Below are 15,701 nucleotides of genomic sequence, written 5' to 3'. Positions count from 1 at the left end.
TTTTTAAGTTAAATCATGATATATATATATAGCATCTTGGTTTTGTCAAAAATTTCGTATAGGGGCAGTGTCATCAGGGGTCCTATTGGATCTGACTATGACTTTATATCAAAACACGCAAGTCATGATAACTCACTTTCCAAATAACACTGTATAGTAACTTTGAACTCATTCTCCTGTGTCCTCTGACACTTCCTAAGACAAGGAAACTGTCAATTTGACTTCCATAGACCATAAACTATGAACCGACCTTGTCAAAATTATTCGTTTTTTTAATACATTTTTTTTACTTATTTTTTAGCATGATTAATTTTTTTTTAATTTGGCTGACACTTACAGATTCCAGCACTTTAAAATTCGTTGAATTAAATTTTGTCACCTAAACTCATATTGAACATCACAAAAAGCAGTTGGTGACTGTGTGTAAATATTCTGACTTTGTTTTCATATTTGGTATTATGGTTCCAATCATATTATAATAAAAAGTATATATGGTCAAAAACCTTTAAAGGTCACGCATAAAATAACCTTTGAAAAGGTCAGTTTAGGAAGTTGAGGAACAATCTAATCTTTCATCTGATTAATTTTTTTTGTAACTGTGCACCTGGTCCATGTTACCAGTTTTTAGTGGAGTCCGAGTTGCTCATTTACTTTTGTTACTTTGTATGTATGATTTATAGTTACTTTGTGTTCTTTGTTGTTTGTGTCTGTTTTCCATGTCTAGTCTTTGTCCCTGGATTACATTCTTTTGTGCCCCGTGCAGGTCCGGGTGTTAAAAGAATAGGCCTGCAGCAGCGCTAAGCTTGTAAAAGGCGACTAAATAGTGCTCAGTACCTTAGCCGGGGGCTAGGGCGCTCTGCCCACATAGCAACTGGGATGTGTGCCCCAGGTGGTGGAATGGGGTACCCCTGGTTTGTCACATGCTGGGCTTGTCAGGCTATAATACGGAATCCTGACCGCAAACCATAGTGGTGCACCGTGTTGGGAAAGATGCCACGTTCTTCGCACGTTAAAGAACCCTAGGAACCATACGGTTCCGCCACAGGAGGCTAAATTGCCCAACCATACCCACCTCTCCCTATTTCCAGTGACAATCAAAATTTGTCGACCCCATTGTCCTTGTGTCCCATCCCTTTTTCATTTCATCATCCTTCAGTTTCATTGTCTGAATATAGCTGAAATATTGCTGCTCGGACGTTAAACCCCAACAAACAAACAAACATTCTTTTGATTACCGCTATAACCTTGGTTTCCTTGATTACATTTTGTACTGTAGAACAAAACATGTTTAAATATTAACAAAGTCGTACGTATCTGTATCTTTCATATGATTGCTGAACCTTCTGAGACAAAATATAGATCATTTTTAAAAAAAAAAAAGGATTTTTGTGTTCGTGTATTTTTCTGTTTACTTCCTTGTTGTTTATCCTTCTTGTAGTCGATGAATTCTCGATTGTAGTTGAATATCCCCTATTTAATTTATTTGAACGACATTTTCGATGTTTATGCAATTTGCCTTTCATTTATTAATATTTAATTCATCTCATACTAAAATCAACTTAATCAAAGCAAATCAAGTACGATAACTCTTACAAAGTTTTAATTTTGTGTACAATTTGTATAAATTTTATCTCAAAAGCGCAACACCCTAATGAAAACCCAAGACTATTTATGTGGTCTGTAACTGATTCTGATTAAGAAATAAAAGTAAAGTTACTGGATTTTTGACATGCATTAATCACCTTTTGATTTTTATAAAGACTGGTACTTAATATAATTAAGTGAACATGAAATAGTTCGCTCAACTGATATGATATGAAATGATTTTGAAACGTTTTAAGGTTGATGTGCAGTAAATATTATTATTTTATTGGGATATAAACAAAATGTATATATTGTTTTTTTTTCTGAAAGTTAAGGAAGTGATGCTCAATATTAAACAAAAGGATTTCATGGACGAGTCTCTAGACATGCATAAATGAAGTTTCATGTTACCATTTTTACACTTTTGCCCAAATTGTTTTTTTTTTTTTCAACAAAAGGGGTGTTCCAACCCCAGAAACCTCACACTGATAGAAAAATCTTCTAGTATGAATTATTGTTCTTTAAGAGTATTTTTCCTGCTTCTATAAGAAATGATGACATTTTTCTTCACAAAGAAATCCTTTATAAGTCCTCAATGACGTTTCTCAATGGTCATCATTTAGAAATATTACCGTGAAAAACGGCGCAAAACGCGGTCATATCAAAGTAAACGTTGGGGAAAAAATGAAAAAAAAACAATAAGGTTTTTCCTATATAGGGAATGTAGGGAGAGTCCTCAATTATGACATCCTATGAAAAAGTATATTTTGGGTATAAAAACGTTCCAGTCGCTTTCGATTACCAATCAAGGACTTCAAGATATAAGATTAAATTAACAAATGTAGATCACTGTCCGATAGAGCAGTGTAACCTACATAGTAAAGAGTTACGAATTATCAATCTATCATTTTGGCAGGTTAAATAAATGTACATGTGGGTAGTTTGATATTTGTAAATGTCCTCGACAATTTTGTGGTCAATGACCTCTAGAACATTGATCTTATCAATGTAAAAATAACATCTTTTCACTACAAATGAAATTTTCAAACAAGTATTATATCTTTGTTGGTATAATTTTGTAGATAAGCACAAAAGAACAAAACAACAGATTTAGAATATCACATTTCATTTTAAGAACGCTTCAGCTAGTATCAAAATACTTTACTTTTACAATAACAAAACTTACAATTTATTTTTGGTTCAAGATTTTCGGGATCCTCCTGGTTTAAACCAGACTGTCTAAATTTAACTCGATTCAAACCTGTACATTTCAACTGGAGTTCCTATCATATCAACAAGAAAGAATAAGAATTCCAGTTTGTTAGAAAGATCTAGGTTCTTTAAAATAATAACTAAAATCTTTTTTTTTCTGTGAAATACAAATCGCATTTATAGTAATATACAATACAAATACTTAACACATGAAAAAGCATTGTGAAATAGTTCAGATATTTCATGATGTTTTTTATATATTGATATTGTAAGTCTGATTGTGAAACTATTCAGCAATTATTGTAAACATTACTTTTCAGTGCGACAAAAGTGTTTGAGTGGGGGTTAGCATATATGAGATAGAGATGTAGTATATTTATGGTTGTAATACTTCGCATCTGATTACAAAACACTACTACAAACGTTATATTCATACCCCCACCACTTTGCATGAGGTATGAACTGTAGGCCTTGAAGTCTGTCCGTTCACCCGTCCACTTTTCCCTTTAACAGTTTTCGCCGCAACTACTCGTCACAGTCATTTAATATATGATATAACATTATAAGGACAAGGTATACTATGTTGTTGTTTTCAGACTGCAATGACATCAACGTTACCAATTTAACGACCATGGTAATATTTTGAAAATATGGCTACTGAGTTAGAGAGCAGGAGTTTTGTGCTCAGTTATCTTATTTCTCAATCGAAAATAAAGATCAACAAAAGAATATTCTATTTGCAGTTTATTGTTTGTTGATAAATTGTGTAATATAATATATATATATATATATATATATATATATATGCATTAGGGAACGTGATAATGCGGTAGTGGCAAATAGGGGGTTGTACATGGTCTAAAAAATTTAACAGGAAACTTACTGATACTAATTTTGGGGTATTCAATGGAGGAATACGGTACATTATTGGGTGAACATCATGTTCTGTCTGTTTGTAACATTGTTTCATTTTAACTGTTCATCTTACATTTAAACGAGTTAAGGCCTTTCAAAACTAGTTAAACACCGACGCAGATTTCATAGTCATGAGATGTTGGTCATCTTTATGTTGTTATGTTACTTTTTAATTTGATTTTGAAGAATTGTCATCGTTCTGCTACCGTGGACTTTATTATTTTAGTTTTCGGGGCTTTTCACAGATAACGTAATGGTTCAAGACCTTTTGGTGATCTCTAAAAGTATTTACTGTTTTGTATTTAGGCTACACGCTAGTACAAAAGTTACGTTTCACCAAATCTGTTCTTCCTTCTCAATGAAACAAGTCTAATTCAATGTTTATGAAGTATGTGCTGGGTGTGCTTAAGTAGCACTTATCTAATAAATGTAAGAAATGTGATTCATGGGTGAAAAGGTACATATTTTTATTTTTGATATTTTGTTTAAATTGTCATAGTAAATAGAAATAAACATGTGGTTTTCCATTTAATCCGTGCTCTTAGGAGATACAATTTATATATATAATGTACTGTAGAATTCAAAATTAAGGGAAATAATTCTGTAAATGACAGTAAAATACAAAAAAAAACTATTGCATTTTCAATGTGGAATATTTACTAAGAACAGACAGATTGGAATGAATAATTATACACTTCATCATATAGACCCATAAAGCAACTTAAAAACAAAAATAAAAATGTGTGGCCTTTTTGGGAAGTATCACATACTACAGAATTTGCATGATTCTTACAAAGACTACTACTTAAAATGATAAGTTGTGTCAGGAAATATTAGTAGGCTGACCTTGTGAAAATAATAATGGTATTATTTGGATTAGTACATGCGTATCTGCTTAGAAGTAATTATTCATAGATGCAAAATATTTCTCATTCCGACCTTTCGGTCATTAACATCTTTACACATGTACCAGTAATAATACGCCAAAAAGGAATATATATCCAAATTTAGGGTAAATTGCATAATGAAATGTTCGAAATTGGATAACCATCCAGAAATTGCATGGTAAATTTTAGAGTAAAAACAAATACTTTAGAATGCATCAACGAAGTTGAAAAGGCCCACTGTCACAATGATTCTTGTGATTTGCGAAAATGAGCAAACTTGATTTAATATTACCATCATGGACAAAGAAAGAATAAATGTTTTTCATTCCAGATGTATTTTGATATGAAGAGGGGTACAATGTAGAAAAACGATAATAAAGGGGAAATAACTTCTATGGAGGATAATTATATCCTTCACAAGGTAATCCTGTAAAAGTCCTCAATGAGGTCTATCGTTGGTCCAAGTTTAGTAATGATATTTTTTTCAAGTACGGAAATACCTCAATTATAACATTCTGTGAATAAAAGTATACTTTGAATATAACATGCCCTTGTCCCTTTTCTAACAACACGATAGTAACGCATTTATGCAGAACATTGCCCGATAGAGCAGATACCATTGTAGCAGAGTGCTCGATCAATAAATCGATCATTTTGACAGGTTAAATAAATCAACACATGGGTATGTTTTTTTTATTTGTAAATGTCTCATTTTTGTAATCTCTGATCTCTTGAACATTGATCTCATAAATGTAAAGCCCAATTTATTAAAAATTGCAAACATTGTAAATAAATTGTTCAAGCAAGGATATTATGTCTTTGTATCTTTGTTGGTATAGTTATGAAATAAACACAAAAGAACAAAATATACCAACATATATAAGAACATGTCTAGATTATCACATTACATTTGAATACGTCAAAAAAGATATACTACACTTCACACATTATCAAAATACCTATCTATTTTATCAAAGAGTAATCAAGGGAACCAAGGTTATAGCGGTAATCAAAAGAATGTAATCCAGGGACAAAGACGCGACATGGAAAACAGACATACACAACAAAGAACATAAAGTAACTAAAATCATACATACAAAGTAACAAAAGCAAATGAGCAACTCGGACTCCACTAAAAACTGGGAGCATGGACCAGGTGCACCGGTAGGGTAAGCGTCCTCTGCTTTTCTAGAAACACCCGCCGAGTTGCTCATGAAAAGTCAAGTCCGGGGTAGACAAACGAGGAAAGGAAAACTATGACCCGTTGAATAAATCAGTTTTCATGGTGCAGATGGATACACCTTAACGATCCACGAGTTCACGACAACGACCATAGAACTTCTGTAGTGATGACTTCAATCTTGTAGCAACATAACCCTGTTCCAGAAGCCTATTTGTTAGAGTTCTAGTGCGATACAAAAAGTCTGCGTAGTTTCGGCAAGCCCTGGCATAACGTATGATTTGTGATATGAACACTCTATACGCAGGTGCTGAAGGGATGTTGCTACAGATAGTTGACAATTCTGAATGAAAAGTCATCACCTTTGTCGTAAAGTTTGGTCAATAGAAAACCTACAATTTATTTTGGGCCCCGTGCAGGTCCGGGTGTTAAAAGAATAGGCCTGCAGCAGCGCTAAGCTTGTCGTATAAGGCGACTAAATAGTGCTCAGAACCCTAGCCGGGGGCTAGGGCGCTCTGCCCACAGAGCAACTGGGATGTGTGTCCCAGGTGGTGGAATGGGGTACCCCTGGCGTGGTACATGCTGGGGTTGTCCGGCTACAATACGGAAAACCTGACCGCAAACCATAGTGGTGCACCGTGTTGGGAAAGATGCCACGTTCATCGCACGTTTAAGAACTATACTATGGTATTCTCCCGGAGTAGGAACCATAGGGCTCCGCCACAGGAAGTTAAATTGCCCGACCCTACCCACCTCTCCCTATTTCCAATGGCAATCAAAATTTGTCGACCCCATTGTCCTTGTGTCCCATCCCTGTTTCATTTCATTATCATTTCATGTTCATTTTATCATCAATTTCATTTTCTCACAGTTGTTTTTTTCTAGTTTTCAAATGAAGATCAAAGATTTATGAAAGAACGAATGTGTTTTGCATTACATTTTACGATGATAAATTATGTATAAAATTATTATAATTTCTTGAACAATTTGGGAACGTGAAATTTCATAATGGGATACAGTGGTATACAGGGGATGGTACATGGTATAAAATATTTACAGGAACCATACAATGACTACCGTTGATGTATTTCATGAAGATGGAATGTTATGATGTGTTAATGATGTGTTATTGAGTAAATATTATGGTGTGTTTGTTCGTAACGATGATTCATTTTAACTTTTGAACTTACATGTGATGGGGGGGGGGGGGGGTAGGTGGTTTAGAAGAATTGTCATCGTTCTGTTACCGTGGATTATATAAGTTTTGTTGTCGAAGCCTTTCACAGCTTACTTAAAGGTGTAACAGTTCGATGAGTGCAAAAACGGTCTTCGCCATTTTAAGCTGCAATGAAAAAAAATGTGAGATGATGTACCAATATTCTAGTAAACATTTGACATAAGTTACATTCTTACAATGCTTAGCATTTAAGCACAGTAAGCATTTAAAAATGGATTTCTCTGAGGAAATGCTGTTTTCCTTGGAGGAAATTTCATTTCCTTTAAGGAAATATCATTTCCTTTAAGAATATTTCAAAACAAGAATTTCCTTAAAGGAAAAACAAATCCTTAAGGAAATTTACTCAATTGAAATTTCCTCAAAAGAAAATTTATTTTCTTAAGGAAATAATTCACACAAGAATTTCCTTTGAGGAATGTAACTTACGTCATTTTTGTACTAAGATGTTAGTGTATCATCTCTGACAAATGTTTTTGCGCTGCGACTTAAAATGGCGAAGACCGTTTTTGCACTCACCGGAATTGCAAACTTGTCCCGGAGACTGTTGTGTGTTTACATTTATTGAAGACATTAAATTGATCTCTGGAAGTGTTTTCTATTTTTGATTTAGGTAACACCCGGATGCAATTGTTGCATTTCACCATATCTGTTCTTTTCTCAGTTGTAACAATTCCAACACGATACTTGTACTTAAGATATGCCATGGGCGCTGACCTTGTAGAGATACCGTTGCATTTTACATTGTATGCGAAACATTCTCATTCCGACCTTTCGGTCATTAACATCTGAACACATGTACCTACATCACAAGTAAAAATGCATATGCATAAATTTGCATCAGAAAAGGTTCGAAATTGGAGGACAACTATCCGGAAATAGCATGATTAATTTTAGTATAAAAATAAATACTTCAAAAAGTATCGACGTAAGCGGGAAGGTTCCGTACGAAAATGAACAAAACTGATATAAAATTACCCATCATAGACATAGACAAATTAAGTGTTTTTCATACTGATTCGTGGTTAAAGAAATAGCGGCTTCCGTCGTGATTGGAATTTTCTCCTAGAATATAGAGCTTTGTGCACTAAAAAAATTCACGCTGTAGCTATCATCTCTTTTGATTAAAATAAAGAAATAAATGTACTATTTAGAGTTGTACAGTTCGACCAATGAAGAAAAAGCAATTCATGCTTGTGGCCAACAATTGTTTAAAAGAAACTTTTCGATGGACAAATAATTTGGTTACAAATTCAAGTTTAGTAGGGACGGGGCGTCAACGGATGTTTTAGCAAGTCTCGTATATTCCCGTTGATACAGACATCATCAATTTAATTGTTCCCTGAGCACAAAAAATTCCGTCCTTTATATCATATTAACGGTGAAAATATATTAACTAAATTCTTCTTATTTATTCATTATTTATAACTGTTTATCAAATTAAAAGCATATATTACTTTAAAGCATTGATGTAATCACAAACATTAAGGACACACAAACACACACACACACACACAATAATGTCTTCTTCGTATTTCAAGTTCAAACCTTGAACTGTTGTTCGGAAGAAACCAAGACAAAAATTAACATTTTGAACAAATTGAAAGTGCAATCCTTTAAAACAAAATATGAGGCTAACGAAACTAAATTGTGTTAGCGTCTGTCGGTCTACGTTTATTGGCATCGTTTACGACTTACAGTGAGTACCCATTCGTCATATCTTGTTCAATGTAACATGACGTACATTAACGAGTGGGTCAATGCTTCGTGTGTGTGTCGCAAGGTCGATCACCACACCATTCGGAGTTCACTGCCCGAATAACTTTTAAGTGCACGTATTCTCAGGAATAAGAACGCTAAGCTCCAGTTGCTATTCACTTATTCAATCAAAATGACGCGAGGATTTTTCTTTTGCTTTGTCTTATTCTTTATCAAGGTCGGCCTTTTTTTAATATAAATTTACTTTTTGATATTATTACATATTTATTGCATGCAATGATTTAAATTTCGTATTATGCATGTACATTAAATATCGTAAGTTTAATTATAATTTCGTTCTTACCTCACTACTTTTGACTTCCTTCTTCAACTTTCAAGTACTGCATGTGTTACAAGTGTAGTGTCATCGGTCAGTCGCGGAACCCAAAAGGTACAAAAAGGGGGTCAACGGCCTGAAATGTGTACCCAAGAAAAATGTGAAAATTTACATTTATTAACATTTACTAGTGTCAACTATAATATAAAATGTACTAAGTAACAGATCTACTTGATAGTTATTAACTATAATATAAGTACATGTCCCGTGTAAAAAACATAATCAAATATTTTAAATAATTTTCAATTTAAAAAGAATGCCTGTATCCACCTATGGTATGGTCGTGGGGTAAACGGCTCTTCCTGTCTGTCATCTCCAAACTTTTTTTCAGTGTCTCATTTTCATGTTTAGATGGCTCCGAATTGACAGAATGTGTCGAGAACCCACGAGAGAGAGATTTTACTCACCCACGATGTGACGGGTGCCCTTGAGGCGCATGAAATTCCTACGTATAACTAGGGAGCACCTCATTTTGTGACTTGTTTTCCTTAATATCATTTAATCTTTGTTATGTAACCATCTCTGCTTCCTGGTTCTTGTCTTTTGATGTATCAAATTTATCCTGTTATTAACGATTCGGTGGTTTGTCTCTACTTATTATTGTCGAAAGTGTATTAGTTAACAAATATGTCTTTCGAAACCTTGTTATTCACACATATAATAAAACGTGTTGTGAAAATCAAAATTATAGCTTTCAAAACTCAGCTGAAGAGAAGGAAACAAAAAACAAAAACAAAACAAAACAAAACAAAACAACAAACAACAAACAAAACAAATAAACAAAAACAAAGAACAAAATTAAGAAATAAATTATCTTGGTTTTTCCTAAGTATTACTATACTCTAGGTACAATTTATAAAGTAAAACCGTTTTGTAACACACTGACGCTATAATTTATTGTTGTTTTGTTTTGTTTTGTTGATTTGTTTTGATTTGTTTTGGTTTTTTTTTTTTTTTTGGTTGTTTGTTTTTATAGATGTCTGAATGAAAATATAATAAGATTGCATAAAAATCGTAATGTCATCATATAATCTTTATCTCAAGTTTCATGGAAAAACACCATCAAAGTTGATCTGCTTCAGAGGTAGGCGTGGTGGGGGGGGGTCAAGGGTTGCAATCAACCCTTATGTTGAAAAATTTTGTATTTTTGTATTTTTGTATTTTTTTTTTTTGCATTATGTAGGCAAAATGAGAGAATGATGGCTCTGCCCCTGTCCTGATGCGAATTCCTTGTTTCGATACAGATATGACAAGAGTCATTTACCTTTAACATCAAAAATATGAGTTGTTATTTTCCTGTGACCTTGACTGTATTACTGTTGAATGCCCCGACGTCACACTGATGTTTTATATGACTATTGAATAGGACATGGCCGCTTCGGTCGCTAGCATAATAATCTGTTTTTGTTGTGTAAGTAAAAAGTCCATGGACTGATGACAACGTCAAAAAGTTAATAACCACATAACAAAACTTCAAGACAATTGTCAAATAGGAATATACTGTAGTTTAAATGGCACAATCATTTACAAAGCATGATTCAGCATTATGGTCCTGTGCCACATCGAATTCACAATGAATACTATTCTCAATGCGCACTCTTTCTTTCTGTGGGTGTGTGTGTGAGTTTGATGGACAATCCTGTAGCAATTAGGGTAATGGTTAAAAACTAGTACTTGCGTTTTGCGGAGTGTCATGTACTGTTTCCTACGTATGCTCTTTTTGTGATGCTTCAGCGCACATTAAAATTCGCCTTCATGAAAACAAATAAGCAGATACTTAAAAATGTTTTTGTTCATATCTAAAAAATTATTAAGACTTCTCTCACATTTGTTATTGAAAATGAAATTTCGATTGATTAATTCTTTTTAATGCATCACTACACGTGTAATTATGTTGGCTTACATAACTTTTATGCGTTCAATTTTTTAATATATGTTTGTGTATACACCACTTTAGTTTAGTTTACTTAAATCATATTTAAGTAATCAAAAATGCAGAAGGGCATGACAAAACTACATGTATATTGACTGCAATTTCATTTGCTTGTAAAATCTTTTCATGAGGTACAATAAGGTCTATAGTCTAGTCATTCAATTTTACCACTGTTACTTAAAAAATACATATATTGAAGAAACTACGTCGATGATAGTTTTTTAAACATACTTGACTGCCTTACGAGTCTCACACGGACGATTACAACAATCAAAGAAAAACACAAGAACCAAAGCTATGTAAGGTTACATGTATTTGCCCAAGTAAAAATCCAAATATTAAAGTAAAATTCCGCAATTATAAAAAAAATATCACGATTTAATTTCTGGAACGGATTATTTCTACAGCGGTTTTCACTTTGAAAGTAATACCTCGGCTACGTGCGATCTAAATAGTTCAAAAAGGTACAATTAGATGTTGGGTGAACGTCCGCAATCTACACCACAATAAAACTGTAATCAAACTACTGTCCACCTTCAGCTTACAACATACATGTATCTAAGCCATGTAGATGCGCAAATTCAAAGAAGTAAATATACGCACCATTTCTGACGTCATACAGTGTGATTTGGACTAACTTTTGAATTATGTATATGTTGCTGTCTTAATATAACCTTGGAGAAAAAGAATAATAGACAAAAAAGGATAACGAACGTTCAAGGCCAGACGGGGAGTTCCCTCAACGCCAAATTAATTCAAACAAGTGATGTCCAACGCTTCATTTACCTTTCGTAAAATACTAAAAGTCAGGTCAATACACGGAAAAGGACGTGAATGATCTTCGTAATCGCCAAATCAGTTACCAATGACTGTTTTGTTCATTAGCCAGTTCAAGGGAATGTTCAAGGCCAACTTATTCATTGAATGATCCTAATCCGGTTCTCCGATCATCATCATTTTCATTAAGTGTAGAAAATCAAGGACATACTTTTCAGAACAGATCAATAAAACATATAAAAATGAATAATTGTCTTGTAACAGTTTTAAAAAGGACACAATATCAAAATATATGTTCATGTATAATTATGCTTCTGTGTATGAAAGCAACCAAAAATAAAAACAAAATTGAAAGATATACGCGCATGTGTTTGCATTTCAACAGTGATTTATTTGTGATAGAAGACTCTTTAAAGGATGAGTAGATGTTATTGCTATTTGTTTCCTCCCGAGGGTATACAAATTACTACCTACTTCCTGGTTTTTCCAGGTCAAATAACAGCATTGAGCAAATACATATTGAACAACAACTCAGAATTAAATAGGAGGATCTATACATGTTGATATTATGTATTTTAGTTAGTTTCATCAGTAAAATAAACGACAGAACGCGTCAAACACTTAGACATACTTTTTCAGAACCAGTTTAAGAATTGATTGATCGATCGAATAATTGATTGGCTGATTGATCAAAAAACATTTACATCATTTGGCATATATTCACAGATTTCAAATCATGCATGTACATTTCGCACCATCTTACGTATGTTAGGTTGACATCCTTATCTGGATTTTCTTCAATGTGTTACATGTACAAATACAAATATAGCCGATACGTTAGAGAGCTTTTTGTAGCTATTTTAACCATTTTTATTGCCAAGAATGGACAGAGGTTAAGTTCCCTCCTTGAGAGGAACGATATACATACACACAATATTAGTTCTTGGTACAACGATACTCCATGTTATCGTGGGTTCAAATCTCGACTAAGAAAAACTGAAACTTGGTTGTCACTTCATCTCAGCCATATATACTCACATAAGAGATAGAGCGACGACTGACTGCATGGCTCAGAAACAAAATAATTTGTCCGAGTCAGGCTATACCCCTACCTCTGGGTTGTTGCTTCTGTGAGTCAGCATATATAAAAATCCGGCCCATCATTTCGAACTTGCAGGACATAAAACAATTTATTAATAAAATAATCAATTAGATATCTTATCCACCATGTATACATGAAATGCTAATATTCATGTTCAACAAATAACGAGGGGTTTAAATCCCAAGCAGAGACCAGGCAACTACATGTAAATTTAGGACAAATTTGGCCGAGCATTTACAAAGATATTAAGAGGAAAGTAACATTTTTTGGGGTACAATTTCCAATAGTATAAAGTGTGATGCAAGAAAATGCAGTACACGCACAACTAGCTATAAGCGTTACATGTATTATGACTGAACGTTTACCAACGCACAAAACAATGTCAGATACTGTCTGCTATGCATGCAATGTAACTAAATAAACTGTAATTCTGACAAAAAGAGGTCTCCAATCGACCGTGAAGACTTGATTGTAGTTTATACAACTATTTTGATGTCAACAACCGGTGGAAAGATCAATGTTTTTTTTCGAAATTTGGCATAAATCATGAAATATACAACGAATTTCAAAACTCTATTACGTGTTACACCAAAACATGTGTGTGTGTGTGTGTGTGTGTGTGTGTGTGTGTTATAATTTGGACGACAGTTCCTATTTTCATTATTTGGCGAACATCTAGGAATGGTAGACGTGAAGATAGGCAACTACCCGGATAGCTTTGTATACAGTTAAGTTTAATAAAATTTAAGAAACAAACTACATGTTGAAATACTGCGAGCAAGACTCAAAAATGTAAATTACAACTCTGCTTCCAAAGCAGGCAGAAGATTCATGCATTTCTTAATCCCAAAATTGTGTTAATAGAAAATCCTTCAGTAAGCCTCATAGAAAGTGTTTTCAACAATAAGAGTGCAAGTGAAAGTTTTAACATCAAAATTTGGTTGCGTTCTACCAAAGAAAAGTGCGGTGAAATTTCCCGCCGAAACTAATACACTATAACCAGTCAAAAACTATTTCACGATACATAGTAGATCCAAGAAGAGTCGTTTTAAGACGTCACAAATCGTATATAGTTTCAACGATTATCTTGAGATACATCTCTTTGATGGTATTAACTTCCCACTTACAATCTTACGTATGTTAGGTTGACATCCTTATCTGGATTTTCTTCAATGTGTTACATGTACAAATACAAATATAGCCGATACGTTAGAGAGCTTTTTGTAGCTATTTTAACCATTTTTATTGCCAAGAATGGACAGAGGTTAAGTTCCCTCCTTGAGAGGAACGATATACATACACACAACATTAGTTCTTGGTACAACGATACTCCATGTTATCGTGGGTTCAAATCTCGACTAAGAAAAACTGAAACTTGGTTGTCACTTCATCTCAGCCATATATACTCACATAAGAGATAGAGCGACGACTGACTGCATGGCTCAGAAACAAAATAATTTGTCCGAGTCAGGCTATACCCCTACCTCTGGGTTGTTGCTTCTGTGAGTCAGCATATATAAAAATCCGGCCCATCATTTCGAACTTGCAGGACATAAAACAATTTATTAATAAAATAATCAATTAGATATCTTATCCACCATGTATACATGAAATGCTAATATTCATGTTCAACAAATAACGAGGGGTTTAAATCCCAAGCAGAGACCAGGCAACTACATGTAAATTTAGGACAAATTTGGCCGAGCATTTACAAAGATATTAAGAGGAAAGTAACATTTTTTGGGGTACAATTTCCAATAGTATAAAGTGTGATGCAAGAAAATGCAGTACACGCACAACTAGCTATAAGCGTTACATGTATTATGACTGAACGTTTACCAACGCACAAAACAATGTCAGATACTGTCTGCTATGCATGCAATGTAACTAAATAAACTGTGTAATTCTGACAAAAAGAGGTCTCCAATCGACCGTGAAGACTTGATTGTAGTTTATACAACTATTTTGATGTCAACAACCGGTGGAAAGATCAATGTTTTTTTTCAAAATTTGGCATAAATCATGAAATATACAACGAATTTCAAAACTCTATTACGTGTTACACCAAAACATGTGTGTGTGTGTGTGTGTGTGTGTTATAATTTGGACGACAGTTCCTATTTTCATTATTTGGCGAACATCTAGGAATGGTAGACGTGAAGATAGGCAACTACCCGGATAGCTTTGTATACAGTTAAGTTTAATAAAATTTAAGAAACAAACTACATGTTGAAATACTGCGAGCAAGACTCAAAAATGTAAATTACAACTCTGCTTCCAAAGCAGGCAGAAGATTCATGCATTTCTTAATCCCAAAATTGTGTTAATAGAAAATCCTTCAGTAAGCCTCATAGAAAGTGTTTTCAACAATAAGAGTGCAAGTGAAAGTTTTAACATCAAAATTTGGTTGCGTTCTACCAAAGAAAAGTGCGGTGAAATTTCCCGCCGAAACTAATACACTATAACCAGTCAAAAACTATTTCACGATACATAGTAGATCCAAGAAGAGTCGTTTTTAAGACGTCACAAATCGTATATAGTTTCAACGATTATCTTGAGATACATCTCTTTGATGGTATTAACTTCCCACTTACAATATATACCTTCCCCTATTCCTCATTGTCCCAATTCCGATTCCCAATTGAGAACTCCCTATTCCCCATTAAAAAATCTCCCATCGAATCCTCATTTCATATTTCTAATCAATTATTTATATCATCAATATAAAGTTTATATTTTTAAATTCTTCAACATTTAAACTGATATTTTTTATTTAATTTAA

At 33.7% G+C, this 15,701-nt stretch overlaps 1 long non-coding RNA gene across 4 annotated transcripts in view; it reads right to left on the bottom strand.

Annotated features, from left to right (window-relative positions):
• The window catches only part of LOC148601085 (uncharacterized), a 31,356-nt gene that overhangs the window by 2,209 nt on the left and 13,446 nt on the right, over window positions 1–15,701 (bottom strand). Inside the window, exons 3-5 of one of the 4 annotated variants that reach the window (XR_015917117.1) lie at window positions 9,378–10,858; window positions 9,075–9,183; window positions 2,771–2,867 (exon numbers count right to left, since the gene is read on the bottom strand). This is a non-coding gene — a long non-coding RNA (uncharacterized LOC148601085). The remainder of the gene's footprint in view (window positions 1–2,770; window positions 2,868–9,074; window positions 9,184–9,377; window positions 10,859–15,701) is intronic. The other 3 variants (XR_015917120.1, XR_015917119.1, XR_015917121.1) reach the window with 3 other exon arrangements.

The sequence above is a fragment of the Perna viridis genome, chromosome 12 (assembly GCF_037379345.1).
Source record: "Perna viridis isolate PV_CMFRI_1.1 ecotype Kerala chromosome 12, ASM3737934v1, whole genome shotgun sequence".
NCBI lineage: Eukaryota > Metazoa > Mollusca > Bivalvia > Mytilida > Mytilidae > Perna > Perna viridis.
Note: the sequence above shows the minus strand (reverse complement) of the source record. Positions and strands in the feature narration are given on the sequence as shown.